This window comes from Mytilus galloprovincialis, chromosome 11, assembly GCF_965363235.1.
Source record: "Mytilus galloprovincialis chromosome 11, xbMytGall1.hap1.1, whole genome shotgun sequence".
Lineage (NCBI taxonomy): Eukaryota > Metazoa > Mollusca > Bivalvia > Mytilida > Mytilidae > Mytilus > Mytilus galloprovincialis.
Window position 1 is genome coordinate 46335199 of NC_134848.1, and position 13325 is coordinate 46348523.

The window sequence follows — 13325 nt, forward strand, 5'->3', positions numbered from 1 at the left end:
ATCAACCTACCTATTGTATTTATTGTGAACTTGTTCTCGTTCTGAATATGCATGAAATATTTGCCACTGGACGTTAAGCAACCAACAATCAATCAATGTCAGAATGTCAGCTCTTCATTTGGAATGTTGTACAAGTCTGGTATGGCAGGTACCTGTTGGTGATCTACAACTGCTGCTGGAATGGTGGGCATATGTTGTCCGGCTAAAATCTGGTCTTGTTGCCTCGCCAGTCTTGTATGCATGACTTCCAGGTATGTTAACCTACGGAGAAATGTATAATTATTTTCTGTTCATAGTATCAAGGTTTTTCTGGATTTATGTTACTGCAGAACCTATTGCTGCTAGTGCAGACATTACAGGACCGAGATGACTAGAAGAATGGGTTGGTCTGGCTGGTGTAAAGGGCGATACTAGCGGTGGAGTTGGTGCTGTCGGATTTGGCCCACGGATGGCAATTGGTGTACTAGGAGTTGGTACAGGTAGGGGCTGCTCGTTGAATCTGATTCGAACTTTTAGCAGATGCTGGTTGTTGAGTAGTGGCAATGCTACGTCTAGGTGGTCTGATGGCTGGTAAAGGGTCATAAAATCCTGGGGGCGTGACAACCCTAATCACTCTTGCTGTCGGTTTACCACTTTTGGTAAGGGGTCGTTCAGTTTTGGATCTGGAAGACTTTGGTCTGCTTTGTGTTTGACGTATTGGACCTGATGGTTTAACTGCTGGTTTTTTGGTCTGTCTTTTCTTTTTGGGTTGAGTTCTCTCGACAAGTGGGCTTGAAGGATCATCACTCTCGGCTGCTAGAAAAACCGTCTGTCCTGCTTTGCCTTTTCTACTAGGGCTGACATTGCCGCGTAGTCACCAGCACCAAGAATGATGGCACTAGCGTACTCTTTACTGTTCCACTTAACCCGGTAAATTTCATTTACTCTTATTCTGTCTTCTGTTACTATGTGGACTCTCTGGCGTACAATGACACCCACACAAATAAATGTAGCTCCTCCTTCCAAAATCGATAATTACCTGATCGCACGTTCATTGGCTTTTTTTAGTATTTTCCTGGTATGCATTACCTTTCAGACAAAAGTACAAACGAAAGACCGCCCAATGTCAATCAACCTTTACCTGAGCTTGAATAGAACTAACAAGAGGACAAGAGGAGTAATTACGGGTCAATGTGATTTTAAATAACAATACACAACCTAATTAACTGACAAATTTTCGCTACAAGCTTTTACCGCCACAATTAATTCTCAAGCACATCCATTGTAACAAAAATTAAACTTTTTGATAACATCAAATTCTGCGTTTGCTGTTGTTTTTTTATTTGGTCGGGTTGTTGTCTCTTTGACACATTCCCCATTTCCATTCTCAATTTTATATATTTTATTGATTTCCACCATGGTCCACGATAATTAATTGACTTGTCCGCGACCATAATTTACATTTCGCGGCATAATATCAGTAAAAATTGAATTTCCCCGTCGCGATAATATGCGTGTTTAGATGGACTTTGCGGGAATCATCTTGTCGGGAGTGAATTTACATCTTTGTACAAAGTGTTCTTCAAAAGTTAAACCCAAATGGAAACATTACAATATAAAACAAAATTATCTCCGTCTTTAAATCCTTTTAATTCAATCAGGTGGTGACGGCCACTCAAAACCAAAAAAATAAGATAATTATCCAAAAAAATAATGGTTTTATAAAAATGTTTATACAAATGAGTTCAAATCAGCTCCAGGTGTTATTTTAGTTTTATTTGAAGAATCTGCTGGCGGATTAAGAATATTAGCAAATCTTTGGTGTGTCACATAGACGTATTGAAAGGTTGATTTAAAATATATGGGAGCTTATAACAATTCCTTAAGATAAGTGAAATTGTAGTGAAAATCTGAATACTTTGTTGAGTTAACAAATTAGTTACTTGAAATGATGACCATGGGGCAAATAATTTACATGAGGGAAATGCGGCAAGTCAATTGTTAAGGACTATGTACCCTTCTGTTGATCCAATGGTAAACATATGGACATTTTAAAGAAAATCCACAGCCTTTATCCTTGCACTATCATATTTGGCAGTTTGATGACTGATAGATATAAGATAATTGCATGCAGTGGTAGCATTGATTTCCTAAAAACAAGTTTATTAATGTTTAAAACAAATAAAAATATGGACAAAATCAAGTACACCTTTTAGGGTGCGCTCGACTTTAGTGACTCAGTAAGAGGTATTTTTGAATTTACAGGTTGGTTAGAACTTTTTGGAAAAAATGATCATTAGCACATCAAAGAAAAGCAAGCGAGTAATCTCTGTTTCAAATTATATAACATGAATCTCTGTATTATAGGCTGTGGATTTTTTAATAAAAATCTTGGTTTATTTGCCACAGTACTCTTTTTCCTAATTGACACAGTAAATTATAACGCTTTCCATCAAGTTTCCCCCTAGGATATGTACAAAATGGCCTGTCTCTATTATTCATTATATCTGTAGTTTTGATACAATTGATGTTTGAAAAGTTCGTACAAAAATGGCTACAGAAGGGCTCATTAATCTTAAACAGATGGTTTGGAAATTTTATACTAAGATGGGCACAAAGACAGGTTTAAAAAAGTGTACAATAACACAATCGTCACTTGAGGTAATTTTTAAAACCTAAGTCGTACACCGGTTATGTTTAGATTTGTACAAATAGCAAATTAAAAATATCAAAATCAATAAGACAATTATACTCAAAATAACTGATGCGCGTACCCATGAAAATTCTGAAATAAATTGCTGAACTTTTGCTGAAAAATCCTTCTGTGGTTCTTCAGTGGGTCTACGATATAAGATGATGGGGGAGTTTGAGATTCTACACAAGAGAAAAATTACATGACTGACATAACCATTGCAATTCTAGGTACTTTACAATACATAAATCTGCCAGCTAAAAGAACAAAAATAGCCATATAACTACATAATATATGATCTCTAAAAGTCTGGAGCCAACAATATTTGGCTAAAAATAGTCTAGATACGTGTCGATCGCTCTGCACCATTTTTCAAACATTGAATGATATCTTCTTGATTTGTTTTTTCAACGATGACACACAATCATATATAAGGAGTATGAAGGTTGAGATAAGCAGACTGTTCCAATTCATCAGAGAATAGCCTACAACGATATTGAAACGGAAAGTTAGATGGGCCTTGGTCTAATTTGACTGCATATTTGAGCTCTAAACATACAATCTAGCACTATGAACTACTGAATTATAAAAATATGACAACTGCTCATCCAAATTTCGAAAACTCAATACATTGTAACCACTTATCTAGGATAATGAAACTCTGAACAAATAAGAACTTTACTGTACACCGGTGTTTTTTCTTCATCCAACATTTACCATAAGGCATTGAGTCAAGTTTGTTTAGGTGAGATTACAAAGTAGGTAAATAAACTATCCAAGGATATCAATGAACATACAGTGGGTAGATAAGTGTGTATCACTTAACATGTGAGGGGGATATCTGTGTATTACTTGAAATATAAAGGGGGAATACCTGTATATCACTCCAACATATACGGGGGGATACCTGTGTATCATTCAAACATATAAGTGGGGACACCTATTTAACAAAATGTGTCCAAAAAGTCTTAAAAACAATTTTGTCCATTTTCCACTGTGACAACATGCTTCTTCTCCCACTGAAGCACGACCGCGTGCCTCGAATAGATTTAACGAAAATGTCCAAATTGTGGAAGAAAAGGTCTAGGTTGGTTCTGGTACATGTGTATGGTCCTTTGGTTAAGCGTGGATCGCAATTGTTCTTTTTCACTTTCAGATTCTTTTAATTTAATATTCAATTCTCTTATTTGTTTGCACCCCAAGGGTGACTGGGGTATAGAAATATGGTCACTTGGTCTTCTCCCGACCGGCAGTAAAACGCTTGCTGAAGTGGGGCGTCCGTTTGGCTGTGCGGGATGTATCAAGTTCGCAGTCACGTCCGTCAGAAGGGGACGTTAAATCCGATGCCTCGTGTAAAGAGAGTGCCACGCTCTTTGCACAATAAGAACCCTTGCAACAACTCTTTCAAGGGTCCGTAGGTGGCCTGTTGCAAGGCAAAATTTCTGTCCCTATCCAATATACCCTCATTTTCCAGTGGCAGTCCAAATTTCCCCGACCATCATCCTAGATGGCCTCTATTACAACAACCTACCTATTGTATTTATTGTGAACTTGTTCTCGTCCTGAATATGCATGAAATATTTGCCACTGGACGTTAAGCAACCAACAATCAATCAATCAATCTTATTTGTTTGTAATACTCGTCCACTTTGAAATGTAAAAGTTTTCATTAAAGAACTGTCTCTTTTCGGTGGATATTTCTTTGTATTTTTGCTGGATGTTGAAAATAAAATCACTTTTTCTTTGTAGGTATATTTCAAAATCATTAATGCGTTTTACGTACATCTGACAGTTGTCTTCATTAATGGATTGTCTTTTCTGGTTGTCTTGTAAACTGAGAACATCTGCACGTAACTTTTCATTTTCAATTTGTATTTTTTTTTTCTGTATTGTTGAAAGTTTCTCTTTCACACACGTTAATCCCGTTTGATAATACTATAGGAGTCCAAACAACTTCGGAATGCTGAATCACGAAGATTAGCAAATGTTAAACTTCGGGTTAATGATTTAGAATCCAAATATTCCTATATCCGTTTTGAATCTGTATCCTTTTGCGATTTTGATTTTGTTTTTATCTGCGGCATATCTTTGCACTTTTGAATTTCCTGATGAGGACGAGAGACACACATTCGGGTGTAGTGTCCTACGTGATGACACTTAAACATTCTTACTTGCAGCATAACAAAATGTTTGTCTATGCTAATTTCCACATCTGTCGCACGCTGGAATCTGACGCATCTGGAAAAACCATGGTCTCCACTGTGGCCTGAAGTTGTTTTCCATCACTGCTACTCTGCTACATGAATATTTACATCTCTGGGGAACTGGTAACTCGCTTGCTGCTTTGAGGTTTTAGGAAAGCGTGTTGAGCTGAAAAGTCAACACGACCCGGACCTGGCACCAAATGTCACAAATAGATTCTGGATGTATCTGTGACTGGGAAATGTGTTTTCCTGGAACCACACACACACAATAAACAGCACGATAAGTCTGCATGGACTCTAACTCTTGGACTAGCTCTTGTAACAAAAGACAACTCTGGTTAGCGCGATCTATTATTTAACAAGTTCAGCATGGAATACAAACTGCTCAGTGTAATACTAAATCCAATCTGTCTCAAAATAACAACATAGTTTTTATAACAAACCAAAACTTCTTGTATAGACTTGAGAAATATTTCTCTAAATGAGTGAGAAAATTCAGTTAAGGGATTACAGAAAAATTAACACATAGACAATAATTAACAATAGAACATGCAGACTTATTTCTGGAATTAAAGTCTTGGCTTGTCAAATACGAATAATAGATAATTTGAAGTAAAATGTCGCTAATTAAAAAAACAAATTAAAACATGAAATTAGATTAGCTTAATCTTCTAACCTTGACTTAAATCTTGCACAATATAAAAAAACGAAATCCCTGGTGAAATATTGCAAATATAACAAAAACATTGGTTTTACAAAATATAGTTTTATAAAATATTTAACAAAATGTCCAAAAAGTCTCAAAATCAATTTGGTCGATGCCACTGCTGGTGGACGTTTCGTCCCCAAGGGTATCACCAGCCCAGTAGTCAGCACTTCGGTGTTGACATGAATATCAATTATGTGGTTATTTTTATAAATTTCCTGAATATAAAACTTTGAATTTTTGAAATAAAATAAGGATTTTCTTATCCCAGGAATAGATTACCTTAGCCGTATTTGGCACAACTTTTTGGAATTTTGGATCCTCAATGCTCTTCAACTTCGTACTTGTTTGGCTTTATAAATGTTTTGATATGAGCGTCACTGATGAGTCTTATGTAGACGAAACGCGCGTCTGGCGTACTCAATTATAATCCTGGTACCTTTGATAACTATTTGTCCATTTTCCACTGTGACACGTCCACCAATCTGTGAGCTTTAGACTTGTCGTGTTGTCTTAGTGTGTATGATTGCGTGTGTAAACTACTTGCAAATCTGCAGATGCAATGTGAGCGACCAATTGCTGTCTGACTGATATAATGACTGAACCAATGACTCTGACTGGTTGACTGAAAAAAATACAGTTTAAAATATAATACTTTATTGGTTCGTCAATTTTGTCATGCAACCGGATTATTCACACAATTGTAAAACTGTGCATTTATTTTTATTTATGGAATGCGCAGTTTTACCAAAGGTTTGATGAACTGGTTGTGCATTGTTTTACAATGGATATACAATCTGTACAGCATGCACAATTCCTCAGTCTTGCATTTGCTTGATCGTTTATTTGAGAATTGATAGTCTTAGTATCTCTCCATGTCGTATCATTCTTTAAAAGCAATATGACTTTTCCAGTTAAACTTGTCAACATGGAATCTTGTGTTTTTAAAATAATCTGGTTCTATAACAGTACTTGTGAAAATTGCAAACGTTGTCGTATATTATAATATCTGGTGCTTTGTGGAATCTAATTTTGAATATTGTGAATGGAACTTAGTTAATTCGTTTTCAGTCATCATAGCTTCGAATCCATAACATATTTCATACGGGCAGTAGAATGCCTGGTATCGGTGTTGGGTGCCTATCTTCTTCTTTTCGGTTATTGTTCTTGTATTGCTGTTCATTTGTCTTATATTTGCCTTTTTCATGAACTGTTGGTAGTGTAGGGGGAAAAGATAGTTTGCTTTACACAACATCACTATATTCTTAAAATTGTATCACAACTAAGAATGTGATAACTGTTGTTTTCAGTATGTCATCCAATACATCTATTGTCTTAAGGGGGCTTTCGCGCTCGTTGCGTCGAATAGTCACATTCATTACGGTAGTCGGTCGCAAAATATTTATTTTTCTTTCTCGATTAAAAACATTAGAAAAATACTAGCTATTATTGTTCTAAGCAAGTACTTTCTCAATTCATAATACATTATACCTGTAAATTTGACAAATTCGGAACATTGCCTTTGTACCTAAGCAATTTCTGACACATTTTATAATCTATGATTTAAAACGAATTACCAATAACAAGCCCCATAAAGTTTAATAAAATACCTACTCTATCCCTTAACGTTATGCCTTTTCCCACCTACTCCATAAACGATTAGAATATTGACTCTATAGTTTCAAGTTTCTGTTTAAATTTCCCAACCAAACTTTTTGATATGCAAGATAATCCTGATCCTGTTTCTATGATATCTACCGTCAATGACCTATCATGTGTATTCTTATCCGTGGGAGTTATCAAATTAATGTACTCATCGTTTTCATTGCCACTATGCCCATTCCGAGACCCCGCCTAAAAATTGAGCGCGCGTCCCTTATAACCAACTTTTTCTCCATTAGTATTGTGTATGCTTCTGCACATCCCTGCAAACTGACCAATTTTCAAACATTTTGAACACTTTATGTCATTGGCAACGCATGATGTCATGCTTGCCTGAGCACAGCGAGCCCCTTCATAAATTATCTGGAAATTCTTGTGAAATTGTCAATTGATCACAGTCCTGTTGTCTTTCTAAATGTCCACGGTCACAATGATTTTTATCTGAAGGTAGTGCAGTTGTTGATCCACATATTGTGCAGAACTACACCAACGGTTACGTCACATTATTTGTGCATCTCCGTACAGAAGTGTTCCAGCACTATTGCCAATGCATTTGAACATGGACTTCAACAATCCAAAGCTTCTTACGTCAACAACTCTTGCTCCATATGTCCTCTACTATTGCGTTCCGCGGATTCAGAACAGAGGTCAGTCATTAACCATGGTCGTAATGGATAGCCAATATCGCCGAAAATCGTCCAAGGTCTATCTCTCTGCGTTGAATAGTTGATTTTTTTTAAAAGAATCAGGGTATTTTGCGACAATATATAAAACTAGAATCACTAACTGCTTCCACCTTAATAGAATGGTAGTTTTTTTAATTATTTACATAGATGAGTTCATTCTGTAACAAACTCCCTGCTCATAACTAGAATGGAAATGTTTGCGGTTTACAAAAATATGATTATCATCTGATGGAGATTTGATCAGTAAATGGGTTCCATCAACGGCGTCTAGTACATTATGAAAGCCTGAAATTTCGTAGAACCCACGCTTTACAATTTCTAAGCTAGCTGCGTTTGTAGGCATAATGATGCTTTAATTGCATACATTGATCGCTGCGTTACATCTCGTACACATTTTGAAACACTTCAGGTTTGAGTCCCAGACTCCTATTACATTAAGCGAGTGGCAATTCTTTCTGGTACCGTATAAATGATCATCAACATCTCGGCTTTTAATACGCACATAAGTACCATATACAGCACCTGTGATGTTTGGAAAATGTCATAAAACCTTACTTTAAAATGCTCGATATGTGGGTATACTGATTGCAAACATTCTTTAAAAATTGTGTCACGTTACACGTAATAGAGCTTTCTCAACATCTTACAAACGGACGAAACTCGACGAACGTACCGAAAAGGAGCAGTAATTATAAACAATCTTGGGTGACGGTACCAATGATTCTAACTGTTTTCAATTATTTTATAACATGTTTTACATACACACGCCTGCTGTTGTGCAGTCAGTTAAATTTCCCCATCCTCCTTTTTTCTCTTGCATATGCTCTAACGATCTCGGCGGCCTAATATGGAACGATGGGAGGAGGAGTGTTTGGGTAAATGCTGTCTCCTAAACTGAGGCACCGATCAAAGTTTGTTCTCTTGCATATGATCGAACGATCTCGGCGGCCTTATATGGAACGGTTAGAGGTGTGTTTGGGTAAATGCTGTCTCCTAAACTGAAGCACCGATCAAAGTTTTTTCTCTTGCATATGCTCGAACAATCTCGGCGGCCTTCTATGGAACGGTTAGAGGAGTTTTGGGTAAATGCTGTCTCTAAACTGAAGCACCGATCAAAGTTTTTTCTCTTGCATATGCTCGAACAATCTCGGCGGCCTTCTATGGAACGGTTAGAGGAGTTTTTGGGTAAATGCTGTTTCCTAAAATAAAGAACCCAGCAATATAGTTTATCTTAAAGACATTCTAGCGGATATGCACAGCCGAAAAACCAAAATTATTAAATAAATAAATGCTCCGTCTTCTCTCGTTACGGCGATTTTCGTCCTTCCGAAACACTATACTCTTGAAATATAATGGACATCTTTATCAGCTGGCTGAAAGCTCCAAGTCACATAAACCTAAATGTTACCGGTATTTGTAATGAGACAGGCATTGCGTGGGACCTGTTAGTTAACCTAGCAAGCTCTTTTTGAATAAGTCTAAAACGTTTTATTACCATAGGTCTAGAAAGTCTATATTTATTTACGAACAATATCAACAATCGTCCGAAAAAAATAATGGATTGTCTCTTGTCACTGAACACCCTGTATTTGCGAATGTTATTTACTCCTCGTCTGTCTTGAGCATACACAGCGGCTAAATTTGTTGTTTTTATTATAACTTGAAACATCTTCATCTTTATATATATCCGATCTTAAGGACATACCTCAACTTAGGAGTGTGGTCAAGTTTCTCTTTATAAATTATATTTGTATATATTGTCAAAGAATTTATTATTCAGAAACGTTATGTTCGGTGTAATTCCGAATAGCTATCTCAAAGTCATAGAAGAGTATCCATGGTGCTAGTCGGAGGATGTGGTGTTGACGCGAGGTTTGTGTCCATTTTCCGTCAAGGTTAACATCAATACGGTTGATTGGTTATAATGGAGCTTCCCTTCTGCGTGCTCTTTAAAAGTGACATGTGTTTCTCGTAGTGCGTACACATCATGATCTAGGTTGACTCTCATATACTCTCATCTGCGTAAAATGACCCTTTCCTCGTAAATTGTCGGTGGAGGTGTGGTTTCTAAAATACAGAATTATCCCATTATTTTAAGCACTGCCTCAGATTTTACCCTAATGGTACCTTCGGGGAGAGAATGATTGTTTGGATTTTGAGGTGATGGTGTCGTAATGCATATTTATTATAGGTCATAACGGTACTCTATTGGCCAATTGGAGACCTTATAAAACAGAATAATCATTTCAATAATGTGTGTACACTATGGAAGCGGACCCCTCCACTTTTATTCCCATGTATACCTTAGGCTTATATAAGTGTAGTGTGTATGCGTGACAACCAATGTGATATCATACATGATGGGGTGCTATCACACGGTTGGACGCTCTTTGCACGTTAAGAACCCTTGCAACAACTCTATGAGGGGTCGTAGGTGGCCTGTTGCAAGGCAAAATTTCTGTCTCTATCCAATATACCCTCATTTTCCAGTGGCAGTCCAAATTTCCCAGACCATCATGCTCTATTAGAACAACCTACCTATTGTATTTATTTTTAACTTGTTCTCGTCCTGAATATGCATGGCATATTTGCCACTGGACGTTAAGCAACCAACAATCAATCACACGGTTGGAAGCAAGATCAGATCCTATACAGCCACTGTAAGAAACATAAAACCCCCAGCTCCTGATCTACAAGGATCTATTGCAACAGAGGTCAGTGATAAGCGGTCTAAAATAAGAGATTTTCCGTAAAAATTGGACATAAAATTACGCCACCAAAGAATGTCATCCGCAAGACGCCCAATTTCCCTGCCAGGGATTGCAATTGCTTTTTTGTCGCATGCACACGCTTTGAAAAGTCAGCTAAATCCGCTGTTTGCTCTGCTAGCTTTTTGCTTGGAAGTCGAACTTCTATTTTGGATGAATTTATTTCAACACCCAGAAAAGTAAGCTGTTATAGGTCAACAACTTTTGACCAACTTATAGAAAACTATAATACCCTAAGCAAGGTAATAAGAAAATTCATACCTTCCCTGCAGCGTGATTTAGTTTTCTCGCAGATGAAAAAAATATCTAAATAAGCAACAGTGGTAAAACCCTTGCGTGTTATCACACGTCTTACAGCCTGAGACAAAGAGACAAACGATGAAAGATACTAGTGGCTAATTTTGAGCCAAACGGGTAGAATAATGTGTATTCTTTGCCAAAAGGAAAAGTCCAATGAAAGCCGGAAGCTTTTAGACTAGCTTCACTTATTTTAACAGATCTATACGCGGGCTTCAAGTCCAATTTTGACATGTAACAGTTGGGGTTACAAGTTAAATAGCACCCTCAATAGTCTGAAATTTTTGAAAATTCTGAAAATTTCCCCCGCAAAATCATTTACTGCTCTGCCTGAAGGCCTACTACAATCATGAATAAGCCTAACACCCCCTCTGGTTTGGAAATTACACAAAGTGGACTAATTATTTTTGGGGTGGTTGTTGCCAAAAAATAGTTGCCATTTTCAATTTCTACCAAAATTTGATCATGAGCTTTACTATAAAGAGGACTTGAAGGCATAGCTGATGTATGATTTTTTGCCTGAACTTTGGGAGGAATGTCTAAAGACTCTAATATATATCGAATCCAAATTAAATGACATGTAAAATGATATCTTTATCAAAATCATCTTAAATTTCTTTTTCTCATACTGACAGATTCAGGTCACGCAAATACTTTACCACTTTATCTGTTTATTTGCAAGGTTTCCGGAAGAATAAGTGTGTGGGCAGGATGTTTGTGCGCACGACCAGGTACAGCGCATACATGCTCAAACCTAAAAGCAGACATGAAACACCCTTTTCTGCTATTACACCGCGTACAAATTTCCCTACCCCCTGATGTATGTGATGCATACTGTATATCATGCTTAACAAAAGGTTTTGGGGCGGATGTCTGAGGTTTAGCTAAATTTTTTGGTCTCAAATACACTGATTGTAAATGAGGTACATCTGTCACCCAACGAAACAGTTGCAGTTGTCTGTACTGCCTAAAAAAATAGAAAACAGAAACCATCTGCCATGCGAATATAAGATCTAATATCCTTACAGTATATGACAAATAATCCAAAATCTGGTCATGCGGCAATTCGCCTGAAGATAAAAGCTTGAACATAATAGACAAGTTGGCTTTAGACCATTGACATAAGTTCAATGACTCTAATTTTGGCTTGGAAGGGCCGGAATTAATAACAAGTCCCCCCCCCCCCCCCCCCCCAAGAAGCATCTGACAAAAGCTTTACCCCAGACATACCCGTCCACGACATATGCATTTGAACAAAATAAACAATATCATGATAAATAATGGACACATCAGTAAAATGAGATTTCAAAAATATATGTGGGTCTTTCCACGAAACAATATCATTAACAGAGTCAAGGTCATTGGTACCTGCTTGCCCAGAATTTCCTAAACTAGAAATGTGTCCTTGCACATCCTTGCTAATGTTTGTAGTATTTGATTAATCCGCTCAAGGCACCGACTGTTGAGTTTGTAATTGTTTACAAACTTCTCGTGTGTAAAAATTATTACTTCCAGTTTGTACAGAAACGCCATTTACTGGTACGTCATTGGTCTCGCTTTGATGTTGAGATACATAATAATTTGTATTCATTAACACAGTTCAGTCTTTAATAGCTTTTTTCTGCAATGCAATATTGATCCATGATAAGAGTGGTGCCTTACCACGGAGACGACATGATACATAGTACTTATTACGCCTCTGTATTTGTCTGTGAATATAGAACAGATGGTGGGTTTGTGTCATAGAACTGGCGATTTTTTTAAACCTAGAAAACCAGGGAAAATTCTGATCTGCTTTCATGGTAATGTAGCTTTCTGGGATTGTTGATGGATCATACGTAACTTTACACCGGGCATCCTTGTGATTTTGGAGATGTAACCGGTGAACAATCTTTTGAATGGTCTTCCATAGCTTGTTCATAGGAGCGGAAAATGGCAAGTCATCTTTAGCTGTTTTGATGCAATCAAGGTGGCACATATTGTCATATGCTTGATAATTAAACATTCCATTTTACCCTCAAACTGATCTTCTGACACTTTACTTAGCTCCAACAACAAACTTCGTATAGTAATCATAAATACTTGGAAGTTCCTTCTGACCTAGAAATAAGTTTAATAAACTTCATAACATAAAATAAATATTGTAAACATAATTGTGTAATACAAATGTCCATGCCTTGTTTAAAAGGATTAGAAATATTAAATACATCTTCGGAAAATCAAATGGTAGTGCATTGTCCAAGACATTTAAATTCATACTTTTTATCAAATTGCATTCACGTTTTCCAATTCATTTATTATTGAGCCTTGAATTGGGCAACGCAAGTGAGT